The 13,192-nt window shown below is 40.9% G+C and overlaps 1 protein-coding gene across 3 annotated transcripts in view; it reads left to right on the top strand.

The window, feature by feature from the left end:
- Positions 1-13,192, top strand: part of wwp2 (WW domain containing E3 ubiquitin protein ligase 2) — a 168,393-nt gene that overhangs the window by 78,229 nt on the left and 76,972 nt on the right. The gene's annotated exons all lie outside the window — the stretch shown is intronic.

Here is a 13,192-nt window from a genome sequence, read left to right as displayed (position 1 = left end):
CGGCAGCATCTCTGGAGAGAAGGAATGGGTGACGTTTCAGTCTGAAGAAGGGTCTCGACCCAAAATGTCACCCATTCCTTCTCTCCAGAGATGCCGCCTGTCCTGCTGAGTTACTCCAGCATTTTGTGTGTACTTTTGGAATATTGTGCTCAGTTTTCATCACCCTTCCACGGGAGGGATGTCATTAAGTTCAAAAGTGGGCCGAGAAGATTTACAAGGATGTAGCCATGACTTGAGGGCCTGAGGAATAGATAAAGGTCAGGCAGTCTAGGAATTTATTCCTTGCAGCGCAGGAGGCTGAGAGGTGACCTTAAAGAGGCATATCAAATCATGCGGGGAATCAAGAACCAGAGGATATAGGTTCAAGGTCAGAAGGACAATATTTAATAGGAACCTGAGAGGCAAATTTTTCACTCAGAGGATGGTGGGTATGTGGAATGAGCTGTCAGAGAAGGTAGTTGAGGTTGGCACTATAACAGCGCTTAAAAGACATTTGGACAGGCACAGGTACGTGGACAAGGTTTAGAGGGATATAGGCCAAATGTGGGCAAATTGGACTAGCTTAGATGGGCCGACTTACTCAGCATGAACGAGTTAGGCCGAAGAGCCTGTTGTCGTGTTGTATGACTATGACTCTGTTCTATGACTAAGATTCTAAGATCTTGAGCACAAATGGTAAAGTTTACAGTTTCCTTTCTCCCCTATTCACAAACTTTCCAATTAGGAACATCCCAGGTTGATTTTTCTCTTATTTAGAATCTTGTTTAGTTCTTTGCTGAATTATCTTATATCATTTTATTCTGATAAGGCTGAAGAGAAATTTAAGTTAAATTATTTCCATAGAGAAAATGATCAGTGGATGTTGCCTGTTCAAATGACTGGTTTGGTAGCATTATCTGTGATAGTCGTATGCAGTAAGCTGCAGGTGTTGAGTGACCTGGGCAAGTGAAAAATAAAAGTAGAGACGAGTCAAAATAACAAAAGTGGACATATGTATACTTATCACTTAATGACATTCATTATATGAAATTCCAGTATATAATTTACTTCTTATTTTCATAATTTTTCATGTACAGGCCATCCCTGTGTCAATATCAATAGTCAATAGTCAATAGTCGTTTATTTGTCACATACACATAAATGTGTAGTGAAATGAAACATTACCCGCAGTTGAAACACTAAGACCAATAAGAATAATCAATAAAAATGCAATAACACATACAATCATACACTAACACCAAACAAAAGAAACATCCATCACAGTGAGTCTCCTCCAGTCCCTTCTCACTGTGATGGAAGGCCAGAATGTCTTTTCTCTTCCCTGCCGTCTTCTCCCGAGGTCAGGCTGTTGAACTTATCATATCATATCATATATATACAGCCTGAAACAGGCCTTTTCGGCCCACCAAGTCCGTGCCGTCCAGTGATCCCCGCACATTAACACTATCCTACACCCACTAGGGACAATTTTTACATTTTACCCAGCCAATTAACCTACATACCTGTACGTCTTTGGACTTGCCACGTCGGGGCGGTCGGGGCTCCCGACATTGGAGCGCCGTGCCGGACGGTGAAAGGTCCACGGCCTATTTCAGGCCGCGCCGGACGGTGAAAGGTCCGCGGCGGGCCGACCCAAGCCCCGCGATTCGGGGCGGGCGAACACGCTGCCTCTGCCGCTGCCGGAGCTCCCGATGACGGCCCCCACCCAGGGGCCTGCGTTTTTCCGTCGTCCACGCGGCCCGCGCCGGAGCTTCTGGAGACGAGTCGCAACCGCTCCCGCAGCATCCGAAGGCTGATTTTTTTGAGGTTCATAAGTTGATTTTGTTGATGTCAGAAAATATACAAAAATCACTTGACGTGGTAATCTTATCGTCACAGTGTACCTCTGAAGAAGGGTCCCAGCCCAGAACATTGTCTATCCATTCCCTCCTCAGGTGCTGCATGATCTGCTGAGTTCCTCCAGCACTCTGTGTTTTGCTCCACAGTATTGCAATGAAATGCATCAAAAGCACATAAGACTGAGAAGAAAGAATAATGACTAAAAGTGGAGAAAGAAGGAGAAAAAGGAGGGAAACCAGTTCTGCCTATCGTAGGAACGTACGTCAGACATGTCAATTTAATAATTTTACTGGAGCTTGTTTGAATGTACAAGTGTTTTTAAGTTGGGTGTTTGTAACCGGGACGGCCTGTAATTGAAACAGGATCAAAGAGAGATGATGCCAATGATTTGGATAAGGCAAAGAAATGTGAAGCATTTGATGGGATAAGCTTGGCAAAAGAGAAGGCCTTGATAAATCACCAGGTTTGTCTTAAATTCATCCTGGCTGTGAGGAGTGCTAACATTGTACCATTGTAATAAATACCATTAGATTGACTTCAATGGCGGGCTATATGTTGGAATTCTTTGAAATGGTAACAGGGGGGATCACTGATGGCAGTGGATTTGCTGCAGCTTACATGGATTTAAGTAAGGCTTTTGACAAGTTCCCAGGTGGCATATTGTTAAAAAAAAGAAAGACCAGGCGATCCAAAAGAGAGTTGTAAATTGGATGCAAGATTGGCTCAGTGACAAGAAACAAAGGGTAATGGGTAATCTCTCCAGAGATACTGCCTGACCCGCTGAGTTACTCCAGCATTTTGTGTCTATCTTTGGTGTAAACCAGCAGAGTTATAGAGTCTTACAGCGTGAAAGCTTTGGCCTAACTTGCCCACACCAGCTAACATGTCCCATCCATGTACCTGTCTAAATGTTTCTTAAACATTACAACACCTCCTCTGCCAGCTTGTTCCATATACCTGCCACCCTTTGCGTGAAAATGTTACTGCAGTTCCTTCGTACACAAAGGAGAATGGTTGATGGATATGCTTGTAATTGGAGGGCTGTTGGCAATGTGCTTTTACAAGCCTCAGTACTCAGCCCCTTCCCTCTCCCAATATACATTCATGATTGAGATCTAAATACAGGGGTCATGAATAATGAAATAAGCAGATGATATGAAATTTATCCTTGTTCTTAACAGTGAAGAAGAAAAATGGACTTGTCATTGGCAAAAAAGTCAAATGAAGCTTAAGCAAGAGCAGTGTGAGGTGATGATTCAAAGGGCAACAAGGGAGGGGAATGGTCAATAAATGCATGGTGTGGTGAAACAGAGAGGGTCATTTGTACGTTTGTTTACTGATCTTTAAGGTGGTTAAAAAGGGTTTTCTTTGTTAGCTGATGCATAGGATGTTATGATAGAATGGCACATAACAGTGGTTAGGCTATATATTGAGTACTGCAGACAATTCTGGACACCACATTCCAGGGAAGATGTGATTTTCTTGGAGATGATAAAATGGGGATTTATGAAGTTACTGCAGGGAGTGGAAAATTGTAGCTGAGGGAAAAGCTTAAAGGTTCAGATTGTTTTCTTTGTTACAGAGGATCTTAAATGGAAGCTTTATAGATAAGAGTTAGAACCAGGACCTATTTCCAATAGCAGAAGAGTAAAAAATACAGAATGCACATATTTAAAGTATTTGGAAGAAGGATTTGAGAGGAAGAAATATTTTTTCTCCCAGTGGATGGTAGGGTGAGTTCTGTTCAGAAGGTTAAGGATCTGGTCCTGGAAGGACAGAATGCCACAGGAGATCCTTCTTCCCTGTGGCTATCAAACTTTACAACTCCTCCCCCTTCTGTCATGGGGTAGACTGAGACTGTGACTGACTCCCCTTCCCCCCTCCCCCCCCCCCCTCCCTTGCACATCCCCCAAGCCTTTCCACTCATCACTTTAATTTCATGTTTCATGTATTTTGTGTTTTATGACTGTTGGCAGATCAATTTCCCTCCTGGGATAAATAAAGTTGTATCGTATCGTAGATTGATGGATAGTTCTATTTCAACTTGCACAGAAAGGATGAGATGAATTGCCTCTATGTGTTGTAATTTTTCTTATTTGTGACTAATTATGGACTGCTGGTTTAGAAAATATATCCTTGATTTTGCCAATCTCGAGGCATAGTTGAAATATCTTTTGGAACATGATAATGGCTTCTTTCAGTTCAAACAACAGTCTGTATTTGTTCACCTGAAGATGCAACCTCGTTACTCTTTCATTGCCAATGCTGTTCAAAGCTGTCTGTGTATTGATTCCATTCTGTGGCATTTTTCTGAAGAGAGCAAATTCTTGGTGTCGAGTATGAAATTTCTCAGCCTTGTAATAAGTGAAAGCTTTGACTTTAACACATTTGTGTAATGTGGTTTGAATTACTGACATGGCCAGTTGTTTTTGAAAGCTACAGTATTGAGCTCTGAAATATACATGACCTCAAAACAAATTTGGAGAAGAGTCCACTTTCAAGTTTTAAATATAAACATACTTTATGATTATCTTAGGTTTTGGGATTTACATTCCAATTTATGGAGAACAAATAATAATTTGAATAACAGATCGAATAAATGAAACTCGCTAACCTAAAAATTATACAATTTTGTTTCAAATTTGTAATAAAAGTTATAATCAATTTAAAGAATACAAGAGAGTAAAACCCCATTACTAAAATGTCGGATTATGTGAACAAGATTGCTCTTTAATCTTGAAGTTTGTTCTCCAGCTGACTTCTGTGTCTGGTTTGAGGGTGTTTGATGCAGACGCCAATTAACAATAATGGAACGTTAAAATAAGCAAGAAAATAAGTCTACTTTTCATAATTTCAGTAATAACAATGCTTCTACAAAAGGAAACTTTTATGTAAAGTATCTTTGAAAATTGTTCTATGGTGTTCTGCGGTTCAAATGAGTTGTTCAGACAAGGCTATAAATTGCCAGTCTTCCTCAATATTTGCAAATTCAGCCTGAATATTATCAGAAAACATCGCAATAAACATTTTCTGACTGTGGCCAACACTTCTGAAAGGAACGGCTGGTCTTCAGCCATTCAAACTAAAGTAGATGCCAGAGCTGCACGGTGGCGCAGCGGTAGAGTTGCTGCTGTACAGCGAATGCAGTGCCGGAGACCTGGGTTCGATCCCGACTACGGGTGCTATCTGTACGGAGTTTATACATTCTCCCCGTGACCTGCGTGGGTTTTCTCCGAGATCCTTGGCTTCCTCCCACACTCCAAAGACGTACAGGTTTGTAGGTTAATTGGCTTGGTAAATGTAAAACATGTCCCTAGTGGGTATAGGATAGTGTTAATGTGCGGGGATCGCTGGTTGGCGCGGACCCAGTGGGCCGAAAGGGTCAGTTTCCGCGCTGTATCTCTAAACTAAACTAAACTGCCCAGAACTACTGTGTGATAAAGTTGCATTTCTCAGATATTTTCAGTAGCTGTCTTAGGAAATGGAATTATGATAGCTGGCTTCGAAAATTGAATTATGATGGTGAAACTTAGTTATGTTTAAACTCATTTAAAAATGAGCTACTACTTACATTGATGAATGCTCTTTCTCTCGCTTAATAAAATTTGATAGCTACCTTTTGCCTTTCGCATCAATAATGTAATTATGATGTGTAAAATAATCAAATACAAATTTTATATCAATCTTTTAAGTTTGAAACTTGGTATAAGAATATGCAAACTTATTTTCATCTATCAAAATAGGCATTTATTGGACAGGCAAAGCCTTTGACTTATCATTAATGAATTTTCAGTTCAAGTACAAACTAAAGTTTGAGCATGAATGTGTGTGGAACTGCAAAATCCTTGGAACCAATATAGTGTCACTTGTGCTGCATGGAAAGATTGAAGACTAAGGCTTATAAATGAAGGTGCTGAAAACATATCTGTAAAATAGAAAAACATGTTCAACAAAGACCCTTTTTGCTCCATGTGGTGTGGAATTTAACAACCTCCGGCTGGTTTCTATTTATCTTAATACTTGGGCAGGTTGTCTGTAAACAGGCTTCTCTTTCAAGGTTTGTGTCATTGAATTGGATGTTATTTCCCATTTTACCTGAAATGTTCTGGCCTCCCTCTTAAACACATGCAATATATGTCCTTAGTTGACTCTTGAAAATTCAGACATCAGTTCATAGCTGTCTTCTAGTTGCCAAATATACTAGGACTTTTCTTACCATGTACTCTATTTATATTCCTCACATTTAACATTACTTAACACAATATTTTAGGTTCCCTCTTAGAATAGTAGTTGCAAATTTATTTATTGATATCGAAATATAGGACAAGAGTAGACTGTTCAGCACCTTAAGTCTATTCTGTGGACGGAGATATATAGATACAGATGTAGATAAATTGGAGTGGGCTGTTGAATCTTTAGTGTGTCAGGAACGCATTCCAGATAATATAAGAAAATAACTGCAGATGCTGGTACAAATCGAAGGTATTTATTCACAAAGTGCTGGAGTAACTCAGCAGGTCAGGCAGCATCTCGGGAGAGAAGGAATGGGTGACGTTTCGGGTCGAGACCCTTCTTCAGACTGATGTCAGATAATCATTAATTATTAAGTACTTGGATACCAGAATGGCAAAACTCATTCAAAATTTGCCTATTTTTAGAAATTAATTAAACTTTTGTTTTAATTCTCACCTTTTTATACTAGGTTATTGAAACCACTCAAATAAATGGGGTGTTATACGAATGCCAGGCAGAGCTGGCATAAAGTGCATCTGGCCCTTAAATGCTGCATGACTGAGATCTGCCCCTGTACTTAATCATATCATATCATATCATATCATATATCTACAGCCGGAAACAGGCCTTTTCGGCCCTCCAAGTCCGTGCCGCCCAGCGATCCCCGCACATTAACACTATCCTACACCCACTAGGGACAATTTTTAAAAAACATTTACCCAGCCAATTAACCTACATACCTGATGGTGCATACCTGATACATACCTACATACATAATGCTGAGCTCTGTGGTGGAGCAGAATACCAGATGGACCAGTGCTCCTAATGTTATGCTTTTCATTGAAGAGGGTTGAAGTACAAAAGTAGGGAAGTCTTATTACAACTGTGTAAGGCATCAGTGACACCATATTGTAGATACTCTGTGCAGTCTTGGTCTCCTTTGAGGAGAAAGTAGGTCAGAGCAGATTCATTAGGATGATCCTAGTTATGAAAGGATTGTCTGTAGAAGCAAGGTTGAGCAGATTGGGCTGTACCCTTTTGAGTTTAGTAAAAAGAGGAGTGATCTAACTGACTGCATGGTCTAACTGGGAGGTAGTCAGCAATGCACACTACCCTGCCCACATTCACCACGTAGTGGTTCTCCACCGATCCGCTGTCTAGCCATCAGGCTGCAGGGTGGCATGGCCCTGCAAACCAATAATATTCTTCCTGTCTAATCCACGCACAGCATGTTAGCTTGCCCTTGTGTCTTTTAAATACATTTTTCCTGTATTCCAGCTGAATAATCAAACTTCAGGGAAAACTTGTTTGCCAGAGTCTTTGAAACGATCATGACCATGTCAATAATGCCATATTACATTCTAAAGACTTACTTTATTTTAACAAATAGTACTGAATATATGATGAGTCGTATTCTATTGATTTATCAAATTACAATTTAGAACATCTTCAGATTTTTTAACATTAACTTAAACTGGTTAAACTTAATTGCTTGTGTTAAAAGTGGTTGATAATTTTATACTACAGATAATTGCAGAGTTAATGAATAAGATTACTATAGGAGGCAATTCTATTGCGTAGTAATTCCGCTTGGAAGTAGTTGCCTGAATGCTGAAGCATATATTCTACTACTTTATGGAGTGATAATCCTACTTTCCCACAATTACTATAATTGGTAACATTTTTAGAGTTTTTGTTTAATCAACATATGGCAAATATATTTTGTGATGATTTTTTTCGTGAATTGATTTTTTTTGTTTGATATGGCACTTTTGATTTTCAGTAGTTCTGGGTATGGATTATATGTCTTTTAAAATTATGTAGTTATTTGTGATAGATTATAGCGCAATTGTTTAAAAATGTAAAATCAAGTTTAAGTAAGATGCACTAACTTTTCCTGTTATCAACAATTTATCACTGACACCCAGATTTTGTTGTGGATTATTGATCGATCTACAGACAACTACTTTGGTTCTAGCCTTTTGGGCCAGTTTCCCATGTAGGACCTTGTCAAAGGCCTTGTAGACTCTATCAAATGCACTTCCCTCAGATGCACATTTTGCCACCTCTTCTAAAGAGTACAATCAAATCGGTCAGAAACAATATTCTTAACAAAACTATACTGACTATCTTTGACTCATCCCTACCTTTCCAAATGTAGATTAATTCTGTTCCTTAGAATTTTTCCTAAAATTTATTGACCATTGATGTTAGACAAAATAGCCTGTAATTACTTTGCTTATCTCTGCTACCCTTCTTGAAACAAAGTAACACATTTGCTATTGGCAAGTCATCTGGAACCTTGCCTGCAGCCAGTACGAACTTTTAAAAGTCTCTGTCAATTCCTGTTTAATCTCCCTCCTTGCCTCCCAGAGGACCCTGGGATAAGTCTCATGAGGCCCTGGGGATTTATCCATCATGAACCCACCTCTTCCTCTCTGACTTCTCCAACTACAATGTCCTTCTCCTCAGTGACTGCAGATGGGATGTATTCATACTACTGTGCAGAAAATCCTTTCTTGGTCTTTAATGGGCTCTGCACTGCCCTTGGCTACCGTTTTGACTTAAAATGCTTTAGACCTTTCTATAATCCATCATCTTCATTGTCCCCCCTAATTGTATTTTCAAATCCTTACATGTTTTAGACTCCTGAATGGATTATAACTTCTTTATAATATTATGTCCTGTGCTACTCCTTCTCTCATAGGATGATGTGTCATAATGGCTAATACAGTGCATTCACAAAGTATTCAGACCCCTTCACTTTTTCCACATTTTGCTACGTTACAGCCTTATTTTAAAATGGATTAAATTCATTAATTTTATCAAATACCCCATAATAAAAAAGTGAAAACAGGTGTTTAGAAATTTTTGCAAAGTAATTAAAAAGAAATAACTGAAATATCATATTTACATAAGTATTCAGACCCTTTACTCAGTACTTTGTTGAGGCACCCTTGGCAAAGATTACAACCTCAAGTCTTCTTGGGTATGATGCTACAAGCTTGGCACACCTGTATTTGGGTAATTTCTCCCATTCTTCTCTGCAGATTCTCTCAAGCTCTGTCAGGTTGGATGGGGAGTCTCGATGCACAGCTATTTTCAGGTCCCTTTAGAGATGTTCAATTGGGTTCAAGTCCAGCCTCTGGCTGGGCCACTCAAGGACATTCACAGACTTGTCACGAAACCACTCCTGTGTTGTCTTGGCTGTGTGCTTAGGGTCATTGTCCTGTTGGAAGGTGAACCTCTGCCCCAGTCTGAGGTCCAGAATGCTCTGGAACAGGTTTTCATCAAGGATCTCTCTGTACTTTGCTCCATTCATCTTTCCCTCGATCCTGACTAGTCTTCCAGTTCCTGCTGCTAAAAAACATCCCCACAGCATGATGCTGCCACCATCATGCTTCACCATAGGTATGGTATTGGCCAGGTGATGAGCGGTGCCGCTTGGCATTCAGGCCAGAGTTCAATCTTGGTTTCATCAGACCAGAGAATCTTGTTTCTCATAGTCTGAGAGTCCTTTGGGTGCCTTTTGGCAAACGCCAAGCGGGCTGTCATGTGCCTTTTACTGAGGAGTGGCTTCCGTCTGGCCACTCTACCATTAAGGCCTGATTGGTGGAGCGCTGAAGATTTAGTTGTCCTTCTGGAAGATTCTCCCATTTTCACAGAGGAACTCTGGAGCTCTGTCAGAGTGACCATCGGGTTCTTGGTCACCTCCCTGACCAAGGCCCTTCTCTCCCGATTGCTCAGTTTGGCCGGGCGGCCAGCTCTGTGAAGAGTCCTGGTGGTTCCAAAGTTTTTCCATTTAAGAATGACGGAGGCCACTGTGCTCTTCGGGTCCTGCAATGCTGCAGAAATTGTTTTATACCCTTCCCCAGATCTGTGTCTCGACACAATCCTGTCTTGGAGGTCGACGGCCAATCCTTTGTCTTCATGGCTTGGTTTTTGCTCTGACATGCACTGGTCAACTGTGGGACCTTATATAGACAGGTGTGTGTGTGCCTTTCCAAATCATGTCCAATCAATTTAATTTACCACTGGTGGGCTCCAATCAAGTTGTAGAAACATCTCAAGGATAATCAATGGAAACAGGATGAACATAAGCTCAATTTTGAGTGTCATAGCAAAGGGTCTGAATACTTATGTAAATGTGATATTTCAGTTATTTCTTTTTAAATCCTTAGCAAAAATTTCTAAACACCTGTTTTCACTTTTTTATTATGGGGTGTAGATTGATGATAAAAAAAATGAATTTAATCAATTTTAAAATAAGGCTGTAACATAGCAAAATGTGGGAAAATTGAAGGGGTCTGAATACTTTCTGAATGCAATGTATGACATTCATGGAGCCACATTAGACTATCAACTGGTTCAAAGCAATAAGTTGTTACTACTAACAGAGAACAAAATAATGACGTACTGTAGCATTGCTCACGCTATTTATAGAATATCAAATATATTATTTCATGCGGTCCATTTTAACAATTTTGAAATATACACAGTCAATCGCACTGCTGAACAGAATATCTAGGTATAAAATGGGTCTCTGGTAGGATGGAGAGTTGTTCAGAAAATAAAGCATCAAAAATAACCTTTCTTGACTGGGAGAAATGTGGTTGAACAGCATCTGTCAGTACAAAGAGAACCATGATGCAAAGTGCCTATTTACCATAATAATTACACCACAGCAAGGTGGAATAAGGGTGGCTTTATAGTTTCCTTAAAAATAAATTTAAATTGTAGTTTGATCTTAAAAGCAAACCTTGAGTGCACTGTTATTGATACTCCATCTGGTGGCAGAAGGCTAAGGACATAACACCTAGTAACTCTTTAAAGCATGGATGTGAGAATATCTACCGAGGGATGAAATAAAAGGATCAGGTAAAATCAAGGAATAAAACAAAATCAGATTGATACAGTGCATAAGGAGCCCATTATCCCAGTCGGGTTTTGATGAGAGAAAGCATGCAAAGAATTGAGCAATTCTTCAGTGGTAATTTCTATATTTTCTGAATTGGAACAGTGAAATTACAATAATGTACATGAATATTTCAGAATACTGAATGAATGAATGAATGAATGAATGAATGAATAAGTTTATTGCCCAAGTATGTGCTTATACAAGGAATGTGCCTTGGTGCTCCACTCCAAACATACAGTTAACAATTAAGAATAAAGCAAAAACACATCAAAACAATAAGGATACAACATTACGGTCTAGACATGTGGGTGAAAATAAACCAGAACAAAAAAGAAACTACAGACTTTGGTTATTGAGTTGAACTACCACTCGTGGAAAAAAAGCTATTTTTATATCTGGCTGTGGCTGCTTTGACAGTCCGGAGTCGCCTTCCAGAGGGAAGTGCTTCAGTTTGTGGAATACTGCAATACAAAATCATTTTTACCATGGAGTTGCACATTGCTGAATGGAATATAGCCATCATAATTCTTATATAATTATCTGAATTGTCAAATATCTTAATTTAAACTCTGAATATGAAGTAATTCTGCATGATATTTCATGATTAACTCTCTTAACGGGAAAGAATAGTTGTGTAGAAAAGAACTGCAGATGCTGGTTTACCGAAGATAGACACTAAATGCTGGAGTAACTCAGCGGGGCAGGCAGCATTTCTGGATAGAAGGAATGGGCGACGTTTCGGGCCGAGGCCCTTTTTCAGACTGAGAGTCAGGGGAGAGGGAGCCGCAGAGATAAGGAAGAGTAAGGTGTGAAAATGAGACATCAAAAGAGATGCGGGGCTTGTTAATTTTGTTCCGCCATCTCACTTAAGCCTACTGTATTTGAAAGGAAGGAGGTGGGATAATTTTCATCAGAAATTTTTGTCATGAAATAATAATTCAAAACATGCAGCATGTAGTGGGCCAAGTAGGCCAAAATAACGACAAGTAGGCAAGGTTAACGAAAGAGTGTTTACTGTATCTCTGGAACTCCAAAAGGGAATGAGAGTCATGCGGTCCTTGACCTTTATACTCCGGGCCGAAGTCCGCCTCCTTGGCTCGACCCATTCCCGTGCCGAGGGGTCGTGAGTGGTATGGCCCGACCCTCGGGAGCCGCCACAGGACCCCCCCCCAGAACCAGAGGCACGAAGCGCACCGGTGGTCGCACTAGTCGACCGAACCGTGTACGGTACCCGTCTGACGGGGGGTCTGGCGGGGGCTCAGCTGAAGGGACAACCGGGGGGGCTGGCGGGGGCACTGCTGGAGGGACAAACGGGGGCGGAGAAGGGGGCTTACCGGCTCCCGAGAATGGAGCGGGCTAAAAGAATCCTCCAAATGCCTCCCCTGGGCGCCCGGCGCCCATCCGCGCTGCTTAGTGATCACGTCGGGGTCACCAATGTAGTGGGCCAAGTAGGCCAAAATAACGACAAGTAGGCAAGGTTAACGAAAGAGTGTTTACTGTATCTCTGGAACTCCAAAAGGGAATGAGAGTCATGCGGTCCTTGACCTTTATACTCCGGGCCGAAGTCCGCCTCCTTGGCTCGACCCATTCCCGTGCCGAGGGGTCGTGAGTGGTATGGCCCGACCCTCGGGAGCCGCCACACAGCATGTCTTTACCCCATGATGATGATAGGGCAGCAATTATTGAGGCTGTGATCATCAATGTGGCTGTAAAGGTAGATGAGTATCTTCATGCCTAATACTACACGTTATGTCTTCCTTCATTCCTTGATCTCACCTCATCAGGTAAGGGGGATGAAAAGAAATACCATTAGGCAGATGGTATTTGTTTTTGGATAATGGATAGGAGCAACTTCTCCATGTGGTAGGTAGGCATCATTACGGTTTCCAGAAACTGGGCGTTGAGCTGAATATTTCATTACCAGTGGAGACCTTGCACCTGGCCATTGAAGGATACTTTTGGAAGCTATGCCTCTGAGGCCTCTTGTGTGCAGTCGGTGGCACTCTGTTCAAGGGTGAAGCATGCAATCCGAGCAAAGCCCTTTGCTTCTTCATGCTGTTTTTTGCTAGGAGAGAATGAAATGTAATCCGCTCTCTCCAAACAAACCATTAGTGATTTCTCATCAACCTTTGGCAAGTTAAGAGAGATCTCTAATTCTAGTCTGATGAGTTAATGGCCACAGACATCTTTGTAGCATTGGCA

Source organism: Rhinoraja longicauda, chromosome 6 (assembly GCF_053455715.1).
Source record: "Rhinoraja longicauda isolate Sanriku21f chromosome 6, sRhiLon1.1, whole genome shotgun sequence".
Lineage (NCBI taxonomy): Eukaryota > Metazoa > Chordata > Chondrichthyes > Rajiformes > Arhynchobatidae > Rhinoraja > Rhinoraja longicauda.
Note: the sequence above shows the minus strand (reverse complement) of the source record. Positions and strands in the feature narration are given on the sequence as shown.